The sequence below is a fragment of the Condylura cristata genome, unplaced genomic scaffold, assembly GCF_000260355.1.
Source record: "Condylura cristata isolate star-nosed mole 26May11 unplaced genomic scaffold, ConCri1.0 scaffold00003, whole genome shotgun sequence".
Lineage (NCBI taxonomy): Eukaryota > Metazoa > Chordata > Mammalia > Eulipotyphla > Talpidae > Condylura > Condylura cristata.
This window is the reverse complement of record NW_004567104.1, coordinates 15462433-15490372: the sequence shown is the minus strand read 5'-3', so window position 1 is coordinate 15490372 and position 27940 is coordinate 15462433.

Below are 27940 nucleotides of genomic sequence, written 5' to 3'. Positions count from 1 at the left end.
ATGGTGTGGCAGACCTCTCCTGACCCGTCCGCTACTCGCTGCTCCCCTCAGCAGTGTACTTCGTTGATCTGCCTGTTCTGCTCCACGCTCTGTTTCTGGTGAATCCTCTCACCCTCTACAAATCTGGCCTGTACCCTAGTTCTGTATGAATAGATAAATAAATCTTTAAAAAAAAATGGATAGAAGCTATTCAGCTTTTTAATTTCTTTTTGATTAGTTTCATTTCTTGTGTCTTTCAAAAAAGTGAATACTTAGTGCATTTTGTCAAGTTTATTTTCATAATTTGGGCTGCAGAATTCCCTCTGTGACTTTTATTGTATTTAGCATGTGCCTAATAGTCCATCCATTATCTTGAGTTATATTCTCTTTTATTCATTTTTAATGATTAACCTAACTATAGGTTTATTCATTTCATGGAATGTTTAAGACAAAATTTCATAGATTTTTGTTCCTATTGCTGAATTGTTTTCAATTTCATTGATTTTCATTTAACTTTTCACTTCTGATGGCACTTGTTTTCTTTATTATTTTAGTTTGAAGGTAGAATCGTTATCTTTTATTATTTAGTTTTATTATTTAGTTTTTAGGTATTTTTTAGTTTTTATTATTTAGTTTTATTATTTTAGTTTGAAGGTAGAATCGTTATCTTTTATTATTTAGTTTTATTATTTAGTTTTTAGGTAGAATCGTTATCTTTTATCCACTTTCTTTCTTTTTTAATGCATACAGAACTGGGGTACAGGCCAGAGGTGCAGGGGTGGTGAGAGGATTCACCAGAGACAGAGTGGGGAGCAGAATAGGCAAATTAATGAGTACACTGCTGAGGGGCACAGTGGGTGGGTCAGGAGAGGTCTGCCACCCAAGGGATCTCTTCCAGGTCAACTCATTCTGAAGTGGTTTTAGCTTCTTAGTGCTGTGCATTAACCCGATGCACCACCAGGGAGGACCCTAGATCCACTTCTTTTTATAGAAGCATCTACAACTAATATTTTTTTTCTATGCACTGTTTTAGCTATATAACACATATATGTCATGTTCTTGCTGTCATTTATAGCAAAATATATTTTTTAATTTTTTAAATGTATTTTAAATTATTTTTTATTTTATTGTATATATAATAATTTTTACATCATTTTGTGCATTTTTCCATCTCAGTTGTAATCCCCTCAGGCTTCCCATAATCAAGTCACCCATATGCCACCACCATAGTCCAGTGCATTTCCCTTCCCCCACTGTTTTTGGCCCCATTCCCCATTCTCATAGCAAAATATTACCATGTTTTTTTGTTGTTGTCTACTTGCTTTTCAAAATTACATGGGAAATTTGTAAATAAATTATGTGTTTTCCACACACTTATGGATACTAAGATAACCTTTTTAAATTTTGTGATTTATTTCCACAATGCAAGATAATATGTTTTGCATAACCTTAGTCATTTCAAAATTCACTGAGATTTGTTTTACGATTAATCATATAGTCCATTGTAATGCATTTTTGTGTACTTGAGAAGAATATGCATTCCACCATTGTTGGGTGAGTTTTTCTATAAATGTCCATTAAAGTGGTGTGTAGAGAGAGCATCCAAGCTTCCTGTCTCCTTACTTATAAGTTGTCTGTTTTCCTGAGACTACTTGCCCATTGCCTATTTCTCCTATCAGCTGTATCAGTACTTGTTTTATAAGTATGGACTCTTTCTATTAGATATTTTGCACCATATGTGTGCTAGTTTCCTGACTGGGAATCAAACTCAAGCCTCCTTGGTGATAGCACTGAGAGCATTGAGTCTTAACTCCTAAGCCACCAGGGAGGGCCTCTTCCTGTTTATTTTACTTAGTGTTTACTGAGTGCTTCGGGTTTTCATCAATTTTGAGAGAATTTTGAACATTATTTCTTTATATATTCCTGTAGCCCACTCTTTTGTTTTTAATCTTAGTCAATTAATGTATATATTTGACCACTTGATACTACTCCACAAATAATTGAGGCTTTTCCAGTTTTATTACTCTGTGCTTTAGTTGGATGGTTTCTATTGTTATATTTTTAAATTCATTGATATAATCTTCAATGTCAAGTATAAACTGAGTGTCAAGTCGACTCAGTTCATTTTTTTAACCTTATTTATGAATGGTAAAGTCTTTGTGCACTAAGTTATTAATTTCTGTCTTTTCTGTTTTCATGGAGAGGTTTTTCTACTTTGTGAATGGTATTTTGCTCTGTTTTTTTATGCAAATAAAGATTTTGTATCAAATACTAGCCATTGTCATAGTATGTGCATATAAACATACATAACTGTATTTTGTTGCCTGCTTTAAAAATATTTAAAGCTGGCCCTCCCTGGTGGTGCAGTAGGTTAAAGCACAGCACTAAGAAACTAAAGCCACTTCTGCATGAGTTCCATTCCCGCCTGCCCTGGAGGTGACCACATGGAGAGGCAGACCTCTCCTGACCCGCCCGCTGCTCCCCTCAGCAGTGTACCTCGTTGATCTGCCTGTTCTGCTCCCCACTCTGTCTCTGGTGAAACCTCTCGCCGCCCCTGAGCTTCTGGCCTGTACCCCAGTTCTGTATGTACAAGTAAATAAATCTTTAAAAAAATATATTTAAAGCTTATTTTGGCAAGCTGTTAAGTTACTTAGTAATTAACTTGATCCATTAAGCTAGTATTAATCTTTGTTAATTGATATACAACATTATATTTATTAGACTCAGGTGCACGGGATGGTTTTAGATTATCCTTTCTTCCAGAAATAGGTTGGCACTGAATATTAAGGGCTGACCCTCTGGAGTCTCTAGAGAATATCTTGTTTGGGTAGAAGATAAATATCTCCTGCCTCTGTGTGAACTTAGTAATTGTGTACCTTATCACTTCCTGAGAGTTTTTTGTTTGTTTGTTTTTTGCTTGGTACTACAGAGTTTGACTTAAAGAATGGACACTCAGGTATATAACAACAGACCCCGGTGGGCTCCTTAAACATATTTTTGGAGTATCCCCTTCGCATAACTCACTTCTTGGAGTTCCTTCATTTGAAATCATTCCTGTGTCAAACTTCCCATACTCAATTCTCTACTTCCTCAAGTTAGCAAAACTATCTTGTTCTACTTCAGTCTTCTTCCAACACTGAGGACTTTGAAGTGTCTACTAAAGTAAAATTAGGGGTATTGTAGGCTTCCTTATTTGAGCTTTTACAAGGGATGAGTAGTACTTGATTTATGTCTTCTAGTTCTTGATAATAGTTTCATATGTTTTTATTAAATGTTCCTTTTTTTTAGTGAAAGACAAGGTGGTTATATTTTTAAGTTTAAATTAAGTACAGTATATATGGTGCCAAAAAGAAAAATACCAAAACTTTGCACATTTGGTTAAGAATAAATAATTATATTTGGTTTTAAGGAATTGCTATGTAACATATTAATCTAATAAAGCAACCTGTAAAATGCCAAGCATTAAGGACAAAAATAAATTGTAAACTTTATGCATTCTTTTAAAAATGCTATTTTCAGACTATCGGATATAATGTCAGAACAGAATTTCTGAAGCATTAGATTTGAAATTTTACTGTGTACAAGAATCAGAGTATTTGCCAAGAGCAAATATTCTGGAGTTTCAACTCTTGGTATTATAATTAATTAAGTTTGGGGCATAGCCAAGAGTATCACCACTTTTTAGTAATATTATTGTTGATTCTGATGTAGGCGGTCCAAGAGAAAATTCATAAAAAATATCCTTGTGTTGTTAACATTTTCTTACTTAATGACTATTTAATGACAAATGACTATATTGATTGTACTAGATGAAAATGTAATTTAATGCCTGCAATGCCTGGAGGCTAGTTGGGCCTTGTATTCAATCATTCCAAATAAAAAGAACATGAAAGCTGAAAGTTTTGTTTTCTTTCCCAATTAAACTTTTCTCCTCTCAACTCAGTAAACTAAAGAAGATGATGTTTAAACTTGGTATGAGTTAATCCATACCACATGGGATGTTGGAAGATGTTTTAAGTGTCTATGATCATAGTGAAGACATATTTGAAATGTTTAATGGAGCTCAGTTGGAAATCTAAACCACCTTACAACTAGTAAAATATGGAAAAAGAAAATATCATTTGTGACAAGATTTCATAGCACTTGAATTTGGTTTTCATTTTCTCCAAAAGGCAGTTGGCATCAGGCAATATGCCATTCACTACTTTTATTCATTCTTTGATTAATTACTTGGTTGACAACATAAATATTTTCAATTATGTAAGACTTGGAGTTAGGGGAGACGGAATATATTCTTTCCATAATGAGGTTTTCTTCTGTCTTCTGTCCAAATCAGTTCCCTTGAATTGGGGTAGGGGGTCACCATGCCCCAGAAAAATCTAAATAATAAAAACTACAAATTGATGAATCTGCTGATATATTGAATACTGCTATATGTTCATATTCTCTTGTCTTCTCCAAAGTTTCACATTAAAATCATAACAAACCTATGAGACTGATCTGACAAATAGCCTTTTAAGGACAAGCACTTCATGCTTGATTTGTTTCTTGGCTTCAGGAAAAATCTATGAGAGAGAGCAGTTGCTGATTTTGAAAAAGGTTTTAAAAAAAATCCTTCTTACAATTCTGGAGCTCATCTATTTTTCTTCCAGCTGGTTACTTGCCAAACTACCCCACAGTGGCGCAGCCTCTAAGCTTTAATCCAGGCCCTGGAGGCACTCAATCTATCCCAGCAATTGCCTTTAGCAAAAGTTGCAAAGTCCAAGAGCACTGGCTTTTAGGAAAGAATTGTAAAATTGAACTTGGTGCTCCTAGACTTCAAGTTTGTGGCATCTAAATGTGATTTAGCAAACGCTAATGTAGGGAATGCTAAACTCATGACTCTGCAAATTTTTCTTTTCTACCTAACAAAGCCTTCCTTTATTAAGCTGTTACTGTACAGTCAGACATAAAACATTCTGCTTCTATTACTTGTTAGGTTTTCACAGAAATGTTATGAGGTAGACACAGTTCTTATTTCTATTTTACAAGAAAGTGAACTGAGAATAAACTTGCTTAAGGAGCAAAACTAAAAGTGGTGAAACAATATTTGCCAGAATCAACATTTAAATTCAGGATAACTGATTCTAAGTTCTGTGATTGTAGTGTTAACACTATACTGTAATTTCACTGTCTACCCTTTCCAAATATTTGCTCTATCCAGAAGATGTCCATGTCTACAAGTTCCAATTTTCTCTGACAGCCTTTATCACTTATGAAAATAGATAATCAACATTATAGATAGAGTTTTGAAAAGAAAATGTCTTCCGTGTTTGGAAGTTGCTGTTCCAGTCATATTGTTCCATATGGTGAATCTCATATAGCATCTTTTGGATTTCTTTATGTCCTCTTTATTATTAACCAGACTGGAAATTTGGTACTCTAATCAAAAGGTATCTGTATTTTCCCAAAGCACATTAATTCTTATAACTTTTATTTTCTGAAATTAATAGGCCCTGGAGTTTTGTCTGTACTTTTCCTCCTTACATTATCTATTATACAAGCTAACCCTCATTTTGAAGACTGGAGTATATCCTTACCGTAGGCTGTCAATAGAGCCCTGGTTGGCTGTTGTATTTCCCTTTTTAGTGTAAGTTTTTTTTCTCCTGTTGTCAGTCTTCTGAATCAGGCATCCTCCACACTGGTCACTGTTTAATGATGACCATCACTGGGTTGTGGTTACTGTGACTGTATATGCCGCTGCAACTTAACTGGGTAGCTTTGAACAAGTATTTATTAAGCACCTTAGACTGCAGTCTCTCAAGTATATGAAGAGATATATCTTCTGTAGTTGTGGGGTTCACAGTTGAGCAATTGTCCCCTGTGTCAGGACTATGTCAACTCTTGCCCTTGGTCAATTAATCACATTCACCCAGTTATCCCTCTGAAGTTGCATCCCTTCAGTTTCACCTTAGCAGAAAAGTCTCTGCTTAATTGGTATAGTTCTATTTTCTGGCTCAAATTCACCAAGATACATGATAGCACATGCACAAAATCTAAGCATTAGCACTCCCTGCTGATGTGCCCTTTCATGTCCCATACCAGTACCTGTAACCTGAAGTAGACCATTGCAGTCAGTCTCCTTCAACTTCCCAGATACATGATTCCCTATCAATCATTAAAAAACAAGCAATTTTGAGGTGCCTATCCATTCATTCTCTTTGTAAGTATTCACTAAATGTGAAAATTGTAGGGAAATCTACTCAAAATCTAAGAGAAGGGTTGGCAAGCCATATCCCACAAGCCAAATGCCTCTAATCATCTATCTTTGCAAATAAAGTTTTATTGCAGTACTGTCCCATTCACCCACTCATCATTTAGCTTTTCTTCTTCCTTCCTTCCTTCCTTCCTTGCTACAATGACAAAGGTATATAGCTGTGAAAGAGAATCAGTGACTCTTAGAGCTTCTAGTATTTGCTGTTTGCTCATTTACAGAACTATTTACGCATACTTATTCAGAGACTCTTCAAACTCCTTAGGAAGCACATTAAAAATAATTATTGTTATCTTTAGTGCACTAAAGGTTAAGAGATGTGTACAATATAAAATCTTACATTCTTATAATCCTGTTTCTTTGATTTTGCACATATAGACTGAACAGTAATTAAGGAGGCATTTGGCTTAAGTTTTCACTCATAATTTTCAAGTTTTTGGCAACATCTGTTACCCTTGATTCATAGTGTTCTTATATATCACTTAAAGGGGATGCCCAACAGTGCTTTCATAACTTTTTATGAAACATGATAAGGTGTTTGATGTCATAGGTCTGGTCAATATCATCTTGTCACTTTATCAAATAACATCTATGTAGCACATAACCTCAATTTTATACAATCTTTCTCAATTCCATGTTCTACCACCAAGCTGACTTCCAAGTATAATAATCTTTACTCTAAACTTAGTGTTCTTTTATTCAATATTTTCTAAGCATAAACAGTTTTTGTCCTTGACAGGGTAGATTTATTCTTTTAGTTTCGTAATTCATTCATCTAGCAAGTCCTCCAGGGAATAAACCAACTAACAACAGCAGTAATAATAAATGAAACTTTGTCCTTTGAAATAATATGGACAAATCTATAATGGTTTATATTAAGGGAAATAAATCAGAAGGAGAAAGACAAATGCCAGATATTTTCATTCATATCTACAATACAAAGAATGAAACAAAGGTAGAAACAATACAAAACAAACAAGCAAAAATGTTAGAAATATGATTGGAAAATGAAGGCTACAAGAGGGGAAGAGTGGGACATGAGTAATAAAAGGGTGGAGGGAGCCTGGTGACTATGGCCGAGGACTATGGGTGCTTTGGTTTGGATATAGATTGCTAACAAACATCTGAAAGAGTGTAAATCTATACCCCGGAAATATACAGGGTTATAAACTAATGTTACCTTAATAAAAAAATACAATTAAAAATGATGATGAAAACAAAAATTTTAAAAGTTTAACATATGCTATAAGAATTATAAGAATCATAATAACAAGTTATAATAGTTTTGGATGCTTATTGAATGTTATGTGCTAGGCGCTTTGCATGTAAATCAGCTCATTTAATCCTTACAACATTTCAGTCAGTCTGGCACACCAGAGCCCATATTTTTAATCACTGTGCAAAAGACATCTTACTAGAGAGTTTTATTGGTTCTTCAGACTGAACAAAACATAGGCAAATATAATTAGCTGAAATTTTGGAGGGGATCCCTTTAAAATAGGATATATATATATATACACACACACAAATGCATTATATGCACATACATACACATATATGTTTGCCAATATTTCATATGTATACAATGTATACACATTGTAGTACATACACAATAAATGTTACTAAATGCATAGAAAATATTGTCAAAATATTATCAAATGCTGTTTGGCAGTCATTGTTATAGTTTCCAATATCAACTCAACTGATTTAATTCATCTTAATTTTTAATCAAAAGTAAAATACTTGTCTTACTTGAGTGACTGGTACTTTAGAAATATACATATTGGGAAGATTTAATGATATAACAGAGGCAACAACTGGACCTAATTCCTTAGAAAAACTCAACAGGAGGGCCCTCCTTGGTGGCGCAGCGGGTTAAAGCACTGCACTAAGAAGCCTAAGCCACCTCTGCATGAGTTCGATCCCCGCCTGCCCCGGAGGTGACCACATGGCGTGGCAGACCTCTCCAGACCGGCCTGCTGCTCCCCTCAGTTGTGCACTTCATCGATCTGCCTGTTCTGCTCCCCACTCTGTCTATGGTGAATCCTCTCACCCTCCGCATCTCTGGCCTGTACCCCAGTTCTGTATAAATAAATAAATAATCTTTAAAAAAAAGAAAAAGAAAAAGTCAACAGGAGTTAGAACAGAAAATGTATGCTTTTGGATAGAGACTATGCAGACGTACTAGAGAGATATAACCCCACTGGAAGATGACTTGTAAGGTAACCAAGACTTTTGTCCAACAGCTAAAGTCCCTTTGCCACAAAATTTTCCCTAGGTCTCTCATGGCTCTTCTACAGAAGTTTTAAAAATGCATGTAATAGATGAGATATGTTTGGACCTAAGGATAAATCTGGAATGTAATTATTTAAACCATTACATTAATTTGTTCTGTTTCTACTTTCCTTTTTAGGTAAATAAAGTGCCTGGTATTGGCCCTTCCTGGTGGTGCAGTGGGTTAAAGCACAGCACTAAGAAGCTAAATCCTCTTCAGCATGAGTTTGATACCTGCCCTGGAGGTCATCCACGTGGTGCGACAGACCTCTCCTGGCCACCTGTTGCTCCCCTCAGCAAGGTAATTCCTTGATTTGCCTGTTCTGCTCCCCACTCTGTCTCTGGTGAATCCTCAGACTGTCCCTGCATCTCTGGCCTGTACCCCAGTTCTGTATGCATAAATCAATCTTTAAAAAAAAGTGCCTGGTACTGACATTGTTCTGACTTAATTAACACAAACTAAAAATTCTATTTCCTCTAGAATCTAAAAAGTTGCAAATAATTTCAGTACTAACTACCAAGTTGACCATGTGAACACTGGATTTAGGGGAAAGGAATTAATTTAGTCCTGTCTAAATCAGTGGTTCCCACATTTGGATGGACATGAGACTCACCTGTGGTGGGGGCCCCACTCAGCCTTTGGTAGGGTTCATAATATGAACTTCCTAGGTGCATAGTGTGGGTGTCCTTACTGAGAGGAACCCCCACTCAGGCCAAAGATGTTTAGATATGACAAATATTATTTATACATATATGATATATCCCAAATGGTGTTCTTCTAGGTATGGAGACCCCCACTGAAGTAGTGGGATTCGTATTGTGAACTCACTATAGTCCAAGAGAGGTTCCCTGGGTGTGGGAACCCACATTTTCTAATGGGGTTCATCATAACTGGTAGAATTACCTGCTTTGACACAGAGCTCTCTATAGTCAGGACCACCACCAGTAGACTATCCTCACAATTGAACATCTTCCCCCCACCACCCCCATGCCTCCTTATGGTGATATCATAAAGATTGATGTATTGCTAATTATTATAATATGCAAAATTACTGAGCAGAAAGGGACCTCATCTAACCCCAGGCTTTTCTTATCATTCTCAAAGTAGAGCCATTAACTTTCTCTAACTTATGCTTCAGGTGTTGAAAAGCCAATTCACAGCTCCCCAGCTGCCTACTAGTGAGGACAGCTTTCTTCTGTTATAGGCAGTAATTGCCTTACTGCTAGCCTAAATTGCCCTGTAGAAAAAAGCCTAGCTTTTCTTGCTTTATCTTGTGGATTTAAAGCAGTGTCTATAACTTGCTTTGCATAGCAGTGAAATTCTCCTAAGATATTTTTACTCTAACTCATGTGGCTCCTTTCAGTTATGACATGGGAAACAAGATTATGCAGACATGCGCTAGTGTACATTTTATTTGCACTGTTAATGTACTGAAAATAAGTCAGGGATTAACTTGTTGGGTGAAGGTAGTGGAAGCTACATTCATGGGTCCAGTTTAGTGGAAAGTTGACAGGTACTATGGATGAAAATTCACATTTAGTTTGCTAGATAAATTAAAAAATATATATAAGCGGGTCAACTGTAAGAATAGAATTTGACTTTTATTGATAATGTATAATGTACATATAGTGATTTATAATGATGCACACCTGAAATTTATATTATTATAACACAATGCTACTTTGTTCCAAAAGAATAAAAATGCATATATGCATTCATTTATGTATGCAAATGCATATGAAACACTTGATTTGATCAAGCAAGCTAAGACTTATAATCAGGAAACTTAAGTATAACATTTTTTCCCATGAATAAGCATTCTTTAGGTAAAAGTAGGCAACAATAACATGACTGACAAGTATTTTCCTAGTTCTACTTGGCTATAATACATAGGGTTGGATTGTGAAATCAAACACAATCCTTATCTGCTATAATACATAGGGTTGGATTGTGAAATCAAACACGATCATTATCTGATATCGAGGTTGACTATAATATCAAGATATCAACAATCAAAGAGGAGAGGAGTAGTGGGGAGGGAAGGACCTAATGGTTAGAGATTTGGGGGGAACAGACCTGGAGTCCAAAGACCCCACAAGATCTCTTTCTCATTTCTTGCTAGGGAAAGAATTCAATGTCGAGACCAAAGTTACAGAAAAGCAAGAGATTAATTGTTAGGTAGTAATAAGGACAGGTAATTTCCCTAAGCAGAGAGGGTGCCCCAGTTGATAGCAACTGAGGTGATGAGAAACTGGTGCTTTATGAGTATAGTGGGCAAAGAAAGGGACTTTGGTTGTTGGGTGTCTGCATTGTGTCCCTTGCTTTTTGCTGGGCCTACAGGGTCTCCTGGGTTAGCCAGGCCCACTGAGTTTGTCCATATTACCTGGCCTATCTTTGTGAAACTAGTTTTGGCCTGTTGCTTTAGCATTGTCTTATTATGTTGGAGTTCTGAACATTCCACTGTTTACTGGGTTAGGGGGAGTGTACCTTTCTGGTTGAGATTGTTCTTCAGTCAGTCTGATAAATGGACCAATGTCACCTCAGCTTGGCAGGGCATGGTGCCCTCCTGGTTCAGACCTAGTGTTTCTCAATCAGGCTGATAAGTGGACTTAGGGGCTTAGGGCATCCAGGGCACCCTGTTCCTAACAAATTGCCTATACTGATTTCCTAACTTCCCAGGATACAAGGGTCTCCAGCAGGATCTGCCTTTCCTACAGCAAGTGTGTGTCTCTAGATCTAAATAATACGTGAGATTCCTGGGGTTAGCAAGAAGCATTACATTGTTCAAAATTTCCATTTTTTAAATAAAGATTTGTTTTCATTTATTTATGCATACAGGAACTGGGGTATAGTCCAGAGGTGTGTGGGATGGGATGGTGAGAGCGTTCACCAGAGACAGAGTAGGGAGCAAAAAGGCAGATTGGCCAAAATACACTGCTGAGGGGAGTGCCAGGTGAGACTGGAGAGGTCTGCTGTGCCTGGGTCAGCTCCCTGGCTGGGGATCTTACTTATGCCACATTATCTATGGTGTAACTTAATAGTGCTGACACTTTGGGCCCTCCCTGGTGGCGCAGCGGGTTAAAGCACAGCACTCAGAAGCTTAAGCCACTTCTGCATGAGTTTGATCCCCACCTGCCCTGAAGGAGATCCACATGGCGAGGCAGACCTCTCCTGACCCGCCCGCTGCTCCCCTCAGCAGTGTACTTCATCGATCTGCCTGTTCTGCTCCCTGCTCTGTACCTGGTGAATCCTCTCACACTCCGCATCTCTGGCCTGTACCCCAGTTCTGTACAAATAAATAAATCTTTAAAAAAAAAAATAGTGCTGAGACTTCAACTCCTGTTCTACCAGAGAGGTCCCAAAATCTCCATTTTGTACCCCAAGGTAAGCTACTGTGAAATTCTGTAGGGAGTCATGTCTTACAAATCTAGAGATTTTGATTTATCATGTAGATAAATCTTTAGCCAGAAATGTCTTACTAAGGGCATTCTAAGGTCAAGCTGCCCTTCTCATGGCATGCATGATAGTCTATCTTAATACTTGGAGATTCATCTGACAAGGAGATTAGGGGCTAGTTGGCACACCTTCTTTTCTATCCTTTTAGGTCATACCCCGGTTAAAAAGATAAGTGAATATACTTGCTATATATATATATATATATATACACATATATATACACACACAATATATAGCCACTTGCTATAACTCCCCCTCCCTGTGCCTCAGCCTGTTTCTGCAAGCACTCCAACTGCATCCATCAATCTCTGTACCCTAGCCAAACTCACACACACACATTCACACAACAGACTGACATTCCTCACAGAGATCCATCAACCTTTTGTCTCCTCTGTAGTGTCGATAGTTTTTATTTTCTTTGGCCCTGGCTTTGTAGCAGTTCAGTGAGCTGCTGGACCTTCACCAGGGCCTAGACACCGATGTCCATATTCATATCGGAAATTTTGCAGGTAGTGGCTACTGAGCCATGAGGGTCTCGTGCGTATGCGGGTTCACTGTGCTGCTTCACCCTGTTGTCTCTCTTGGCCTGGTTACTAAATTTTGTTAACTTGTCTCATGCTTGTTCAAGCAACTATGTCTGTTTTAGCAGAATCTGTATTTCATGTTGCATCTAAATGTTTTTTTTTTCCTAAAATGCAAATGTGAGTGTGCCCTTCTGATAATTAGAAACTTTCAATGGCTCCCAAGTACCATCAGTATAAAAACCCGAGCTTCTCTGTCTGTGTACCATGTTTCAGAATCTGATGGTGAAATGCTTGTCCTTCACATTTTCCCACTCAACCCAGATAACTCAAATTTTGATAGCTCTTCCTTGGTTTCATGATCCTGTGCTATTAGAATTGCTTCATACTTTGCATGGAATAGTTTTTCTCTCTCTTTTTTCTTTTTCTTTTTTCCCCCAGTTAGTCCTTCCTCATCTTGTATAGTTTGGTGCAGTTGTCACTTTCTCTGAGACACTTTTCTGGCCCTAATATTTTCAAGTACATACTATACTCTCCTAGCAAAAAGAACAAAATGCCACACTCTGTTACATGTATCTCTTCTCACTCCTCTCTCTTACTGGCATTTGAGAAGGATTCTATGTTTCACTTGGTTGCAACTACAGTGTCTGACTACAGAAAGAATACCAGGATGGGTGCCACCCAGAGCACAATGGGGCCTTTACCATAACAAAGGGGTGGCAGCTTTCCATAGTAGAGCTGGAATTGTGTTTACACAGAGACTTCTGGCATTTAGGAAAGAAACTCCAGGTGGCGCAAGCCCAATGTTGCTATGGAGGGGGTTGAGCTATTTGCTGAGAGTAAATACCAAGATAAGGACTAAGTTTGGAGTATGCACTGAGGATTGTAGAAGCTTACTGGAAAGATAAATCTAAGGATTTAAAAGAAGAAGGATTTGCAAGTGGTAACTTTGAGGCATAGCAGGGATGATGAGTGACTGCTAGTGATGTAGTGATAATCAGTTGATTTTGTATAGAAACAGGTGACAGATCCCAGGACAGAAGCAAAATAGGGAGCTGTGGGGTTTGAATGGCACAAGGACACAGAGCTGAGAGTTGAGGACATTGATGAGAGAGTGGTTAAAAGCATGACCTGAACAATTTAGCCTGAGAAGAAATGGTCAATAGGAGTTTGAGAAATTGTGGAGTCAATACTTGGATTTTACTGTGGTTAAACAAAATAAACCCTCATTGCCAACAAGAGTCAAGATTATCCAGCCAAGGGAATGCACCACACAAAGATGGCAGAGGTCTACTTTTTAATTTTATTTTATATTTTGTTGTGTGTGTGTGTCTGTGTGTGTTTGTGTTTTTGCATGTATATATGTATATACAATATATATACACAATATATATTATTCACACATACATATATATACACACATGCACACATGAGTGTGTGTATATATATATACATATATATATACACATTCATACACACACACATATACACACACATACACAATAGCCATCACCATAGTCTCGTGGCAGAGATCTACTTTTAAGATAATGGGAATATTCAAGGCATAAAGAGTAATAAGACTTTTATTCCTTGGGGTGTGGGAAATGGAGGGGAAGCTGAAAGTAAAATTCTCACTAAAATTGATAACAGCTTTAAAATTTAGTTGTTATTTTAGCTATCTGGGTGTCATCTGGAACTGAGGGATAAGCAAATGATAAAGTTTTATCCTGTTCAGAGTTACCTTATTTGATACCAAATGTTTTCAGTTCTCTTGTTTCCTAGGCTAATTGTCGTTTTTGACAAGGGCTCTAGCTGCTAAGTTGCCTGTCCAACACTTAGTGTAACGAAAGATTAAATGATAATTGAATCCAAAAAAATCACAGGAAATACACTAGGATGAAACATGCCTCTGATAGGCCTATCCCCAGGAGGAACACTGGGATTAAGTGAGACACAAATAGTACATGACGACCTCACCAAATGCCACATTACATATCCTGACTAAGTCAGTTATATAATAAGAAGGAGGAGCTGCTTTACTTGTGCAGAAGGGAAAAAAAAAATAAATAAAAGACTGTTCAGTCTCCTATCTCAGATGCCAGGCAATGTGAAAGTTGTTTCGATCGTCATAAACAGAGCTGATTTTAATGTGTCATCAGGGCCTTTTTCGGACCTATTAATGTGCCAGGCATTCTTCCTGAGAAGCCCTCCTCATCCCACATAATAGTATATAAACTAAAATGCACTCAGGTCCTGAATAAGTTCTATCTTGCTTATTATTTCTATAGTCCTTATTGCAATAATTTAGTTGACATATTTTATTTTACTATAAATTAATTAAAATCCTTAACATACTTAGCTTTGCAAGGTCCTTGAGCTATTTTGTAGCTGGTAAGATATTTTTAGATCTCAAGCATTTTGTTGGTCTTTATGATGTTTATCAATCATAGTTACTCTGCCTGATAAGAGCAATGGAAGTATTTCCTTGAGCATAGGGGCAGAGATTGAATTCCTTGAGGATACACTAGAAAATAAAGTCAAGTTTGCTGAGAATGGGCACAAAGTCTGGATCGAACCCATGTGAATGAGGCCAGACCCTTTGTCTGTCTCTCAGTCTCATTTACCAGTGCTACCCCCGTGCTGTTTTTCTCACTTTTAGTAGAAACAGATAAATAATTGGGCAAATACAATAAAGTGATAACGTTTATGAAAGACTTATAACAGGTTGCTATGGGAACAGATAGACAGGGCAGGAAGTTCAAGGAAGTCATTTTTTTCCCTTCAGTGAAAATATAGATGATATTCTTGTTGTCTTTTTTTCCCTTAACAGATTCTATGTGGGGAATCAGAATTATTTTATATCAGAAGCCTCTTTTTCTCACTTTATGGTATAGTCAAAACAACACAGAATTGGGGTCAGAAGACTTGGTTTTAAATTCCAGTTTGTTTCCATGAAAGGCCTGGGGAAATTATTCAATTTATCTGGAACTCAGTGTCCACATTTTTAAAAAGATGACATGTTAGGATGAATCAGTGCCCTCCAAATTCATATCAGTCCAGACCCTGTGGATGTGACTTTATTCAGAATTTGGCCTTTACAGATATGGTCAGGGTAAGATGAGGTCATACAGGTTGAAAATGGCCCCTTATTCAATACTGGTATCCTTATTAAATGGGAGAAATTTGAACACAGACATATAGGGGAAGAAACAAAGGGAGATGGGAGAAAGTTACTGGAAAGTTGCATTTAAGAGACCAGGAGTGTCAGTAAAGAAGCAAGGAAGACTCTGAAGCAATCCATTCTCAGAGTGCTTAGCAGGAACATGGTGCTGTCTCTACCTTGATTTCAGAATGATAACCTCCAGAACTGAGAGAGTATTTGTAGTTGTGTTAGGCCATCTACTTTGTGGCAATTAATTATAGCAGACCTAGACAAGGGAAGTAAAAATAGAATTTCCCTACCTACAGTGGTGTCTCAGTCTAGTTACAGTCTAATGAGGGTCTGATGTGGTAAGGGGGACATTAACAGGAGAGTGACCCTGTGAATCCAGGTCCAGGAGATTAATTTTAGAGTAGCCATGTCACACTGCAATAGCTCAGCATACCTTACTCATCATAAACCATCCTTCTCTCTTTCCGTTTTCTTCTATGTGATTTCAACACATTATTCACTGACTCTTGATTTATAATTTTGTTTTCTAGCTTAATATTGCATAACCTAAGACTCACTTACTTGACTTTTCTGATTTGACTTTCAAAGATTGCCGACATCATCCAGACACCCAATACGCTAGGATACATTCTAGAAGATATATAAAGCACTTGTAAATGCTAGTTACTTAGATAAAAAGTAACCAGTATTTAAAATGGAAGAAGGAATTTTATGTAACATTAATATCCATCAGTAGTTCATGCAGTGTTCAAGCCTTAAGATGAAAGTGGTCCCAGCCATTATGTCCCTGCAAAGGTGAGCCACTCCAGCTGACACCACTTGGAGCTATCTGCACCATGCAGTGATCAAATGGTAGATATTTTAGTAAATTAAGGGATTATTGTGTTTAGGGTGGTTTGCTAAACACTGTACATAATTGGGATAGACAGGAGTTTGTTTCTTTAACCTCAGTTTCCTCATCTGTAAAATGAACTTAAAATGTAAAGTTCTCACAGCATTGTGACTAAAACAATACATTCAAAATACAGAGAACCTAACATCTCTGGGACTCAGTTGATATTAGTCATCATTGTTGCTCTTGGTATTTTTATTCTTTAATTGACTGAAGACATGAACTTTCAAAAGACTTGTCCAACTTTCATGTCTAAAATAGCCCAAGACCATAAAAGTAGATGCGATAGCAATGCGCAGAAGAAAGTATCAGTGATTACTAAGCTGCCCTTTCTATCCTTTCCTCTTTTGATTAACTTTTTGTAGAATTTGAGAAGACAATGAGGCCTCCAGCACCCACAGAGAGGTGAATTTTCCTTTATTTTTCCATCTCACTGGTCCATGAAAGTGTCTAGCCCAAGGTTATAGGAGCTGAGAGTGAATCCAGGAGCTCAGTGAGGAGATGAATGGTCTTTGTGGAGAACAGACTGAAAGCTGGTTTGGTGCTGTGGGCTCTGGCGTGGTCCTGTCCTCAAAGATAAATCTGATCCCATGTTTCCTGACCGTGTGAAACAAAGCACTAGCAGGAAACAATTCAATTCAAATGGTTCCACTGTGAAGACTCAAGGAAGCATCAACATACTGAAGTATGGGAATGGTTCAGCAAACAGAAATGGTTCAGCTAACAGTTATGGGGAAGCAAATAGGGAAACCATTATTGCCCCTGTGACTAATGAGAAATGGAAGACCGATTTGCCACTGAAGCCCACAAGAGCTGGAACTAAGCCAGAGAGGCTGCTAGTAGGAACTCAGCCACTAACAGGATCATTGTGGTGACACACTGTATCCTCTGAGCTCCTTCCTGGCTCATACACGGAGGTAAGTGAGTGAGCAAGGATGTCTAAGTGTCACAAATAACAGAGCAGAGGAAATGGATCTGGAGAGGCACCAAGCAGTATCCAGTGCTGGGCTCCCACATGCTGATCTCGCCACCACGAGAACAGTATTACATGGCAGGACTCTGTCTCAGTGGTTGGAATGCAGTTGGGTTATAGAAATCTGTCCACTAATGCCATAAGATCATGCCTCCATTTCTTCATTGTCATAATCCTAAGCAGTGGAGCAATGGTTTAGCTAATGGGAGTGGTGGGGGGGTGTTAGGCCAGAGGCAGGCAGGATAGGAAGACTGTCATTCAGTCAGAGAGAATAGCATGGGATAGCATGTGGCTATGGCCTCAATAAATTGTTACAGACAGACTTCTTTCCTTGGACTTGCTCTCTGTAATGAAGAGCCAAGGGAAAACATTGAGATGAATGTGCCACAAAGCAATGAAGAAAAAGTGAATTGTAGGTTTAAGATCCAATCTGTCCTCCACCCCCAGCCCTTCCCCAATATGCACACACACCTGCATGGGTATAAGTTAAAAAGATAAGTGACTGATACCTCAGAACTCATCACTCCTTCTAAATAAACATTTCTTCCCAGGTTCTATTTTCAGTAGATCTCAAGTGAGAATATGTATCTGAGCGCAATGGAGACTGAGCCAGGTGAGGCCTACCAACCAAGGGGAACCCTAGGAAGACAAGTTCTTTTGTTCCAAGGTTGCATAGCATATGTGAAAGGGAGACATTATCAGCAATTTCACCAAAGCGCCTTAATTCTTCCTGTTAGGAATATGTAATATGCTGGAAAATTATTTGCAAATAATAATGATTTCCTAAAAAAATAGCTTAGCTTTCTGATTTTAATTCAATCAATCATAGACACATTATAAAATGACTAGTTTTAGCTTAAATAATATGATAAGCACTTTTAATTCAAATAAGTCAGTGGCGGGGTATGCTAGTTGGACAGCATCTTTATATTGTGGTTTCAGCCTGGGCAAAATTAACTTGTATGTGTGAATATACCTGTGTATGCTGACACTTCACAGTCTTATCTAAAGTTCCACTTAAGATTATATTTCTATTTCTATATTTCTATTTCTATTATCCTCTATGTATTTCCATGGAGTTACTAACAAAGACATTTTAAAGAACAATACTGAGTAGTTATCCTAATCATGTGGAGTATAACTTTTTTAAAATACTTGTCCTTGATTATTTTCTGATTGTCTCCATTACTTTGTGTAAATTGTACTAGATGGAAGATACATCTCAAATTTGTTTTAACTTATTTTTGAAGATCTATTTATACACAAAGAGCTGGTATGTAAGCCAGAAGTGTGGGAGATGAGAGGATTCACCAGAGACAGAGTGGGGAGCAGAACAGGCAGATTGACAAAGTACACTACCGAAGGGAGCAGTGGGCGGGTCAGGAGAGGTCTGCTGCACAGTGTAGGTCAGCTCCCTGGTTGGGGATCAAACTCGTGCTGCAGTGGCTATGGAGAGCTTCATAGTACTGACATTTAACCCTTTGCAATACCAGGGAGACCCCTATTTTAACTTTTAAATAAGATGTTGAGGTATTATTACTTATAACTTGACAGAGACTTTGAAATTAATTAACACACCTTGATTTAATTTAAATCTTAGTCCATTATTTATTAAATTATCTTAAGCTTCTATAAAATGGCAGCGAACATACAGGTTCTAAATACCTTTATTTAGTATCAGTGAATATAAGATGGACCACTGATGGATGACTTAGACTCTTAGACTGTAAATAGTTATGGCTGTTGATCCTGGCCTAAAGACTTACTTCATGTTTAATTCTACTCATTAAGAATAATGATAGTGATAACAGCCTATTAACAGCTAATATTTACTTTCAAGCAACATTAGGCTTATTCAGTTATTTATTGCTCATTGCAGCATGATACAATATTTTAGAAATGAAGAACTTGAGGTACAGTGACTTTTCCAAGGGCACACAGTTAAAAAGTGGGATCAGGAAAAAGAGGAACAGGGCTGTAGTCTGGCTCAGAGTCAGTATATTCACCCAGTGTACAATAGTTAAAGAATTCAGCTAGCTCTTAGCTGTAGTTTCATGTGACATGTGTTTTGAAAAATGTATCCCTCTAAGGAAATAAAATAGCAAATTACGGCCCTCCCTGGTGGCGCAGCGGGTTAAAGCGCAGCACAAAAAAGCTTAAGCCACTTCCGCATGAGTTCGATCCCCGCCTGCCCCGTGGAGATCCACATGGGGTGACAGACATCTCCTGGCCCGCCCGCTGCTCCCCTCAGCAGTGTACTTCGTAGATCTGCCTCTTCTGCTCCCCACTCTGTCCCTGGTGAATCCTCTCACCCTCTGCATCTCTGGCCTGTACCCCATGTCTGTACAAATAAATAAATCTTAAAAAAAAAAAAAAAAAGCAAATTACAGAGATCATTTCAAAGTGGAGCAGAAAGCCCACAGAACAGTATCACCACTTAGTGTAAAAGTGCAAATTATGTTCTTGAGGCAAATGAGTATGTGAATGGACACATTCATAAATCTGCCTGTACAGAATGCATCCTCAGGTGAGGGACTCAAGGAAAAAAACCCCAGGGCAGAAAAGGTACTCAAGACTTACATTGTAAGTCTGTAACCCAATCAATTCTCTGCAATTTGAAAGAACAAGCAATGGGGAGAACCAATTTGAGCTTTGAATGAAATTCTACACCATTTCAATTCCTTAATTACCACCTTCCGAATTCCTATAGGAATCAAAAGGCAGAAGTGGAGGAAGAAGCTACAGCGAACTGAGACACCTCTAGCCCCTGGCAGGGGTGAGGAAATCTCTAGACATTCCCCATATTACAAAATAGACTTATTTTTTCCTTGTGGTATGTCCAATCCACTTTTCTGGCCACCAGCACCCTTTCTGCAGGCATATAGGAGAGCCAGATCATTCAGCACTCTTGCTTATTTCAGCTGCATAGATAGTGAACTTGTCATTGGCATAAAAGTAAAGGAACAGACTTTTAAAATTGCTGCATAAAGGAGCTCTTCTATATCAGTGTCATTAAATTAAATTTCTGCTCTGGATAATGCATGAAATGGCTTGTGAATTTTTTTTTCTTTGAGTGACTCATTTTGTTTGAACTCTAAGGCAATTCCTCAGAAATGGAAAGAGGCTATTTAAAAAGCTTGTCATTTGAAACTCATTTTGCTTAAAAGTCAGAAGATCTCTACCAGCACCAATGGAGAGAAATTTGAGAATCCTGAACTCAGGTCTCAAAGGTATCCCCTTAGAAAAAAAGAAGTTTAAGAAATGTTAAGGAGTCTTTTGAAAAGCATTTTGAAGGGAATGGAAGAACAAGAATAAAATCTTACATTTTTAAGTGGAAAATTATGCCTTTTCTTATGTGAAGAGAAGACTTTCTGGGTACTTCTGTCTTACACTCCTTTTTTTTTTTTTTTTTTTTTTAGCAAAATGTAATACCAAGTATCATTTCTTAAAAATATAGCTTAGTATGCAATGTTGTCTGTCACTCTCTCTTTAGTGGACAATGAAATAACATTTCAATCTTTTTACTGGACTTCAAAGTCTTTAAGATATTCTGGTAGCAAAACACAATGCTAAAGGTCACCAGCAGCATTAAAATTATGCAAATTTTCCTGTTAAAATTCTATTCTCTTTTTCTTCCAAAACATAATTTGTAAAATGTTCCTGCAGGAAATTTCTTAGGACATTAGGAGGACTTCAGATTCGAGGCTTTACACACTGGGTTCCTTGCTTAGACTCCCGTCTTCCAGCCTCACCCCATACACACTTCCCAATCTCCCCTACTCCTTGAAAAGACTTGCTCATGAAATTATTCCATAAAGGCCATTTCATCCTAATTGACCTATGTTACTGTAAAAATATTTCTGTGAAGAGTGAAGCTTTAGATACACAACTTTTTACACAATTGTTTAAAATAGCTTTATTTTTCAGCTGCATAATCCAAAGTTGCAAGAAACTCTCTGGAATTGCATTTTTGAGTAGACTGGGTGAGAACAGATTGGGGAGAAAAGGAGGGAGAAGCAGGGTCACCATTTTTCTGCTTCATATCACACAGCACTGGAAGTGAGGGAAGCAGCCCAATTTTAAACCCTTTTGTTGTTGAGGTAGGGTGACTAGCTTAAAGCAAGACACACTTAAGCCTTTTCCCATTTGTGGTAGGAAACCATTTTTTCCAATCATTTTGTAAATTCTGGATGGAATAAAGTATTTCCACTTTGTTTTAATCACCTTTAGCTTCAAAAGCCATTTCCTCTGAAGTAATACAATTCATGTATCATTTAACCGTCATTCACCAGCTGTCTGGTTTCTGCTTGTGACCTAGAACTGTACCTCAGACCTATGCCTTCAATCCCACACACACGGATAAAAGCACAAAAGCCTGCTATGTATGGGTCGTTATAATATAATAATGCCAGAGCTTAAGAATGAATATTAGATATCTGAGGGTTTTCTTTTTCAAATGACTGTTGTCACTGCTACCAATCTGGATGCTGTCTGATAACCCTCTCTTTTTCTCTTCTGCCTTGCAACTTCTTCATCCTTCATCATTTATTTCAAAAATAGTTATCTCCTTTCTACCTATGCTTGCTATCTTCACCTTTCCTTCTCTGACATTAAACCAGATATATTCTTTTCGCAGAAGGCATTCTGATGCCAGCTTGTAAAATAATACCGTTTGACTTGATACTTTTATTTCTGTCTTAACACAGATAAAGCATCATGGAACAAGTTTTAAGCTTTAAGTGGCAAAGAGGGAGAAAGTCCTTAGTAGAATGGGATGTGCAGAGGGTGGTGGCAGGGTCCAAAGGGGACACAGTAACAGGAAGGGGCTGCAGTGGCTTCAGAATCCAACACGCTTGGTGGGCAAATGTCTGACTGGTCTCCGCTCCTGATGATGCATCTCTGTTTACTGTCTTCATTAGCTCACACTCTTCAGTCTAAGTTTTCTTTATTAACCAGAATTGTGGCATTATATATTTTGTTGCGAGCTCCAGATTTCCAGATTTGTCTTACAGAATTACTTCTATCAGCCTCTCACTACCAGCTAATAATATTTTCTTTCTACAGATTCTTGCATTAATGACTCAGGATCAAAACCTCCTGTGAATCGTATATTATTAAATCTCTTTTCCAGCAGTTGAGATTAGAATAAAGAGAAGTTAATAAGTTGCACATAGTCACAAGATGAGTCAGAATTAGGGACAGAATTCAGACAATGAAACCATAAGTTCTGATTTTCAATAGATCTGCGGGGCTGCATATTAATTCCCTCTTGCTCAGAAAGCTGAGTCACCCTGCCCTCTTCTGTGCCAAGCTCCCAGCTCAGATGAGATTCACGGTCTGCAAAGCACCTTTCTCATTCTTATGTCCATCTATCCATCTGTTCATATCATTTTTAAAGGAAGTTTACAAACATTCCTAGAAACTTTTATCTTCCATAAAATTCAAATGCTGCTCTTTATATATTGTATGTAAAGTGTATATAGAGGTGAAGAAATCACGCTCCTTCTTCCCTACCTGTTGCCCACACTAATTCAGTTAAATCAAGTAGGTTATTGAACTTTCACCATAAGTGAAGAAGCCTTAAGTGAAGGACAGTTTGGAAAGACAAGTTGGAACAGTCATGGGAAACTTCAGTACTTGGGGGAAAATAGGGAAGGAAAAACCCCCAAATTTGAAATGCTATATTCAAAAGTTTCCCTGGGTGCACATTTTCTTCTGAACAACTCTTTCCATTTGCTATATTCCCATGAAATGTATTATACATCATGTATTCCCATATTTCTCTAAACACAAATTAAATGCTTAGCCTTCAAAGTGGTATTGGGGACTTCCCTGTTGGTATAAAGGGTTAAGTCTCAGCACTAGGAAGCTCTCCACAGCCACTGCAGCACAAGTTTGATCCCCAACCACGGAGCTGACCCACATGATGCAGCAGACCTCTCCTGTCACAGCTGCTGCTCCACTCAGCAGGGTATTGCAGTCAATCTGCCTGTTCTGCTCCCCACTCCATGAATCTTCTTACCTTCTGCACCTCTGGCTTTTACCCCAGTTCTTGTATGCATAAATAAATAATTAAAATAAATAAATAAATAAATGTGATATTGGAAAGTGTTCAAGGATTGAAATGCATACAGCTGGTGAGATGATGTGAAATGAGACATCAACTATTGATGATGAGAGTCAGGAATGTGAGAAAGGGAATAAAGGAGATGTCAGAGCATCTCATTATTCTTGTGACAATCCACACATGGTAGTCATGGACCCAAGGTCAGCAGATATTCATTATGAAGCTCAAATTAGAAATGGATGGAAAACAATCACACACCTTAAGAAATGCATAGAATTGCTTCATCCTCAAATATTATCTCATACCAGTGCTGCCAAAGTGTTCCTTATAAGATTGGCACACTGAACACTCACCTGGCAAAATAAAGGCTGCATAGGTTAGGCAGAAATTTTGACTGAATTATTTTTAGTAATACTATGTTCTGAATTATTTTTTTACTTACCTTAAATTCAATTTTTGAGAAATAAATGTAACTATGTTATTATTATTAGTCTGTTATTTACAAATCTGTAATACTTGGGGGTATATTTCACACCTCATGGGGCACATGGTTCACTCACTGACCTTCAATACCCCACACCAGTAACTAATCTCCTTCCTTTACTGTCACCTCCCCTCTACTGTACCCCCAGAATGTTAATTTTCACAATGTCTGAAAGTTACTTTTGTTGTGTTTTGCCAAATCTGTATTTTTTTTTTGTTATTTATATTCTGCAAATAAGTGAAACCAACCATTCAGTATCTGTCTTTTACTTGCTGACTCATTTCACTTAGCAAAATCACCTCACAGTCCATCCATTTTATCCCAAGGCACCATTTCATCTTTTTAAATAACTGAGTAGTTCATTGAGTGCATATTCCACAATTTCTTCATCCAATTTTCTGTCATTTGGTATTTAGATTGGTTCCATGAAGTTTAATTTCACTGGGCATTTGGCATTTTGTTTGCTAAATCTGGCAACACTATTAACCAGACAAATGTACTTGGCCATCAGGATTGCAGCTCAGAAACCTTGTGCTGTTGGTATAGACATTAGGACAAATGAATTATGACTTACTAAAACATAGCTGTCAAGAGTTCCAGATATCCACTGCAGGCTAGCTATGTGTTATTCCCTAGAGGAAATTTAAATATAAGGCAAGTTGAAACACCTGATAGTTACTTGATGAGCTACATCTCCCCTTCTGTGGGGATGCCAAACCAAGACGAGATGGTATTCAACTCCCTGGCATAGGCACTGCCAATATTTTTTTTCTTCAATTCTCTTTTCTTCTAAGTGTCCATGGATGAGAAATCCACCTCTCCTTTTATGACTAATGCATTTTATTTTATATTTAAAATGATTGTTCAATTTACTATTGCCCATTCTTGTCTGATTTAAAATGATTTTATCTCTTCAACTTGATGCCACACACCTTTGCTTAGTCTGTAGTATCTTGATTTTTAACGTTTAACCTTTCATATTAATCTTATTTTGTACCATTTAATCTTCATAGTGGCTGTCCTTCTATGGCCCATATACTGAAATCAGAGGCCAACTGTACGAATAAGAAAGATACACCAACACAAAAGGGCACTCTTATTTTTAGAACCCAGAGAAAGAAGAAAGCTTTTTTTTTTTTTTTTTTTAATTTGAGAAGTTAAGATAATTGCTTCTGGCTGACTTACTATGTGAAGTAAAGGAAGATGACCTTTAAATTGATTGCAGATCCAGGAAAATAATAAGCAGTTGCACACAGTCCTATCCCCATTAATAAAATGTCTGCAGCTGAGTCCCTCTGACCTCAATCTGAAACTAGGAAACAGTTACAAGAAGATGAGTAAGAGTATCTTTAGAAGTCCTGCCAAGACAAACCTCTGCCCTCAATGTGGAATAAGTAGTTGCCTCCTGAACCTTTCAGTCTTCAAGGAAGTTAGGAACAATAGGTCTAGTAGGCGATCATCCCTCTAGGGGGAAAGACATTTGTTTTTTGCATATCCTTGACAGGCAATTATACTAACACTATAGTGCAAATTAATTCATAGGCAAAAATCATGTCATTGTCCTCTGAGTGTACCTTAGAGAAAAGTTCACACATCTCTGGGTAGTTACCTAAAATCTCACCCTCCACACAACAAGGATTAGATTTCAAAAACATGCGACTGAGTATTTTTAATCCACGTAAGCTCTTAATCATCGAGTGCTCTTCAGTCACTTTTTGAAATGCAGGCAAATGGTATAATATTTCTAAAATAAAGGGTTACATATAAATTGTAATCATATATAATTGCTTTTCTACTTTCAAATTCTGGGTCCCCAACTGTTTATAAGGAAGAATTTATTCTAAATAGTTGTCAAATGGTAATATAAACATAAAATGTCCTATCTGAAGAAAGAAAACAACTTAGCTAAAATGTAATTCAAGACAAAAATTCATTACAAATAAATCATTTTTTAAAGGGAATCTTAAAATGCCATTCTCAGTGGACAAGAGAAATAGGTATTTTCTCTATAGAGACCACAATCCTCGCCTTCAGGAACTAGATAAGCAAGCCCTGCCCTGAGGCGGGCTTCTGTGTCGTTTCCACCCCATCCAATGCAGAATCACCTGGGTGCTGCCAGAGGCAGTGTTTCTGGGCATGGGGGAATCTTCCCATTGTTCCTGCTGGAGCTTAGGGCACCATGTTCAAGCACAGCTTATGCCAATGTAGTGGCTGCCCACAGGCAGCATGCTAAGGTGGCTGATGGGAAACCCCCACCATACTGTGGCTTTCAGAGTGGCCAGCAGCTGCTCTTGATGGGACTGTGGATTGGCAAGTCAACCTGCCACTCAGCCTCCAGGCACCGCCCCCAGGTCGAGGCTGCAGCAAAGCTGCAGTTTGAGCTGGGAGGCTGGGATTTCAGAAACAAAAGCTGGTTCTTTCAAAACAAACAGAACAGACAAATTTTACGGAGGCTCACAAAGTAAAAATAAATAGTGCAAACTCTAAAACGTAGAATTTGAAATGAAAGAAAAGTTCAGATAGACATATATCAGAAATTTAGAGACACCTGAGGGGTTCCTATGAGTATTTGTGTGTGTGCTAGTAAGTTGAGTTACCTAGAAAAGATGGGGAAATTCTTAGAAGGTCACCGTGCTAACCACTATACCGCCGGTGTTCTGACAAATTCTTAGAAATACACAACCACCCAAGAATGAATCAGAAAGGAATAAAAAAAAAAACAAAAAAACCCTGAAGAGGCTAATTACAAGCAAGAAAATTGAAACAGGAATCAAAAGTCTCCCAGTAAACAAGTCTGGGCCTGGACATTTGAGTTTACAACACTGTCAAACACCTTTTCTTCTCAAACTCTTCCAAAAATGTGGGAAAGTGGAAATACCTACAAACATATTTTATGAGGCCAACATTACCATAATACTAAAAGCAAACAAAAACACCACTAGAAAAGAAAACTACAGACCAAAGTTCTCTAGATGAGAAAGATGCTCAACAAAATGTTAGCAAACCAAATCCAACAAGGCACTCAAAGTATCATTCACTGTATCCAAGTGGGATTTATTCCTGGGAAACAAGGAGAGTGAGAGATCCAAAAATCAATCCATATATTTTGCCACATCAATGAAAGGAATGATAAAAATAATACAATCACAGCAATGGCTGCAGAGAAAAAAGCCACTTTATAAAATCTAACATTCATTTATGATTAAAAAACTAAAAAATGGGCATAGATGGAACATATTAACATAACAAAGTTCATCTATAACAAAGACATAGCAAACATAACTAACATACTCAGTGAAAAGCTGAAAACTTTTCTAAGATCTGGTACAAGAGAAGGATGTCCACTTTCACTACTTCTATTCAGCAAAGAATAGAAGGTTCTGAATACAATTAGGTAAAGAAGGTTATAAAAAAATACAAGTTGAGAAAAGAAGTGAAACTATCATTACTTGCAAATGATTTGGGACTATACATAGAAAATCCTAAAGACATCACTAAAAAAAAATTATTGAATAATAACTCAGTACAGTGAAGTGGCAGGTTACAGAAACAATTTGCCAAAGTCTGTTGTGCTCTTACATACAAGTAATGACAGTCTCTCTCTCTCACACACACACACTCACTCACTCTTGCTCTCTCCATCCACCTATTTATATATCCATATTTGTAGCTATCTGTATATTTATGTAATTATCACTTGCAAATTGTTAAGATTTTCTTAATCCAATTGCTCTACTACATTTTCAGATTCCTCAATAAATAGTAAATAACATTGATCATAGTGGAAATCCTTGTATTTTTCTGACCTTAAAAAGGAAGATATGGGCCCTCCCTGGTGGCGCAGCGGGCTAAAGCACAGCACTGAGAA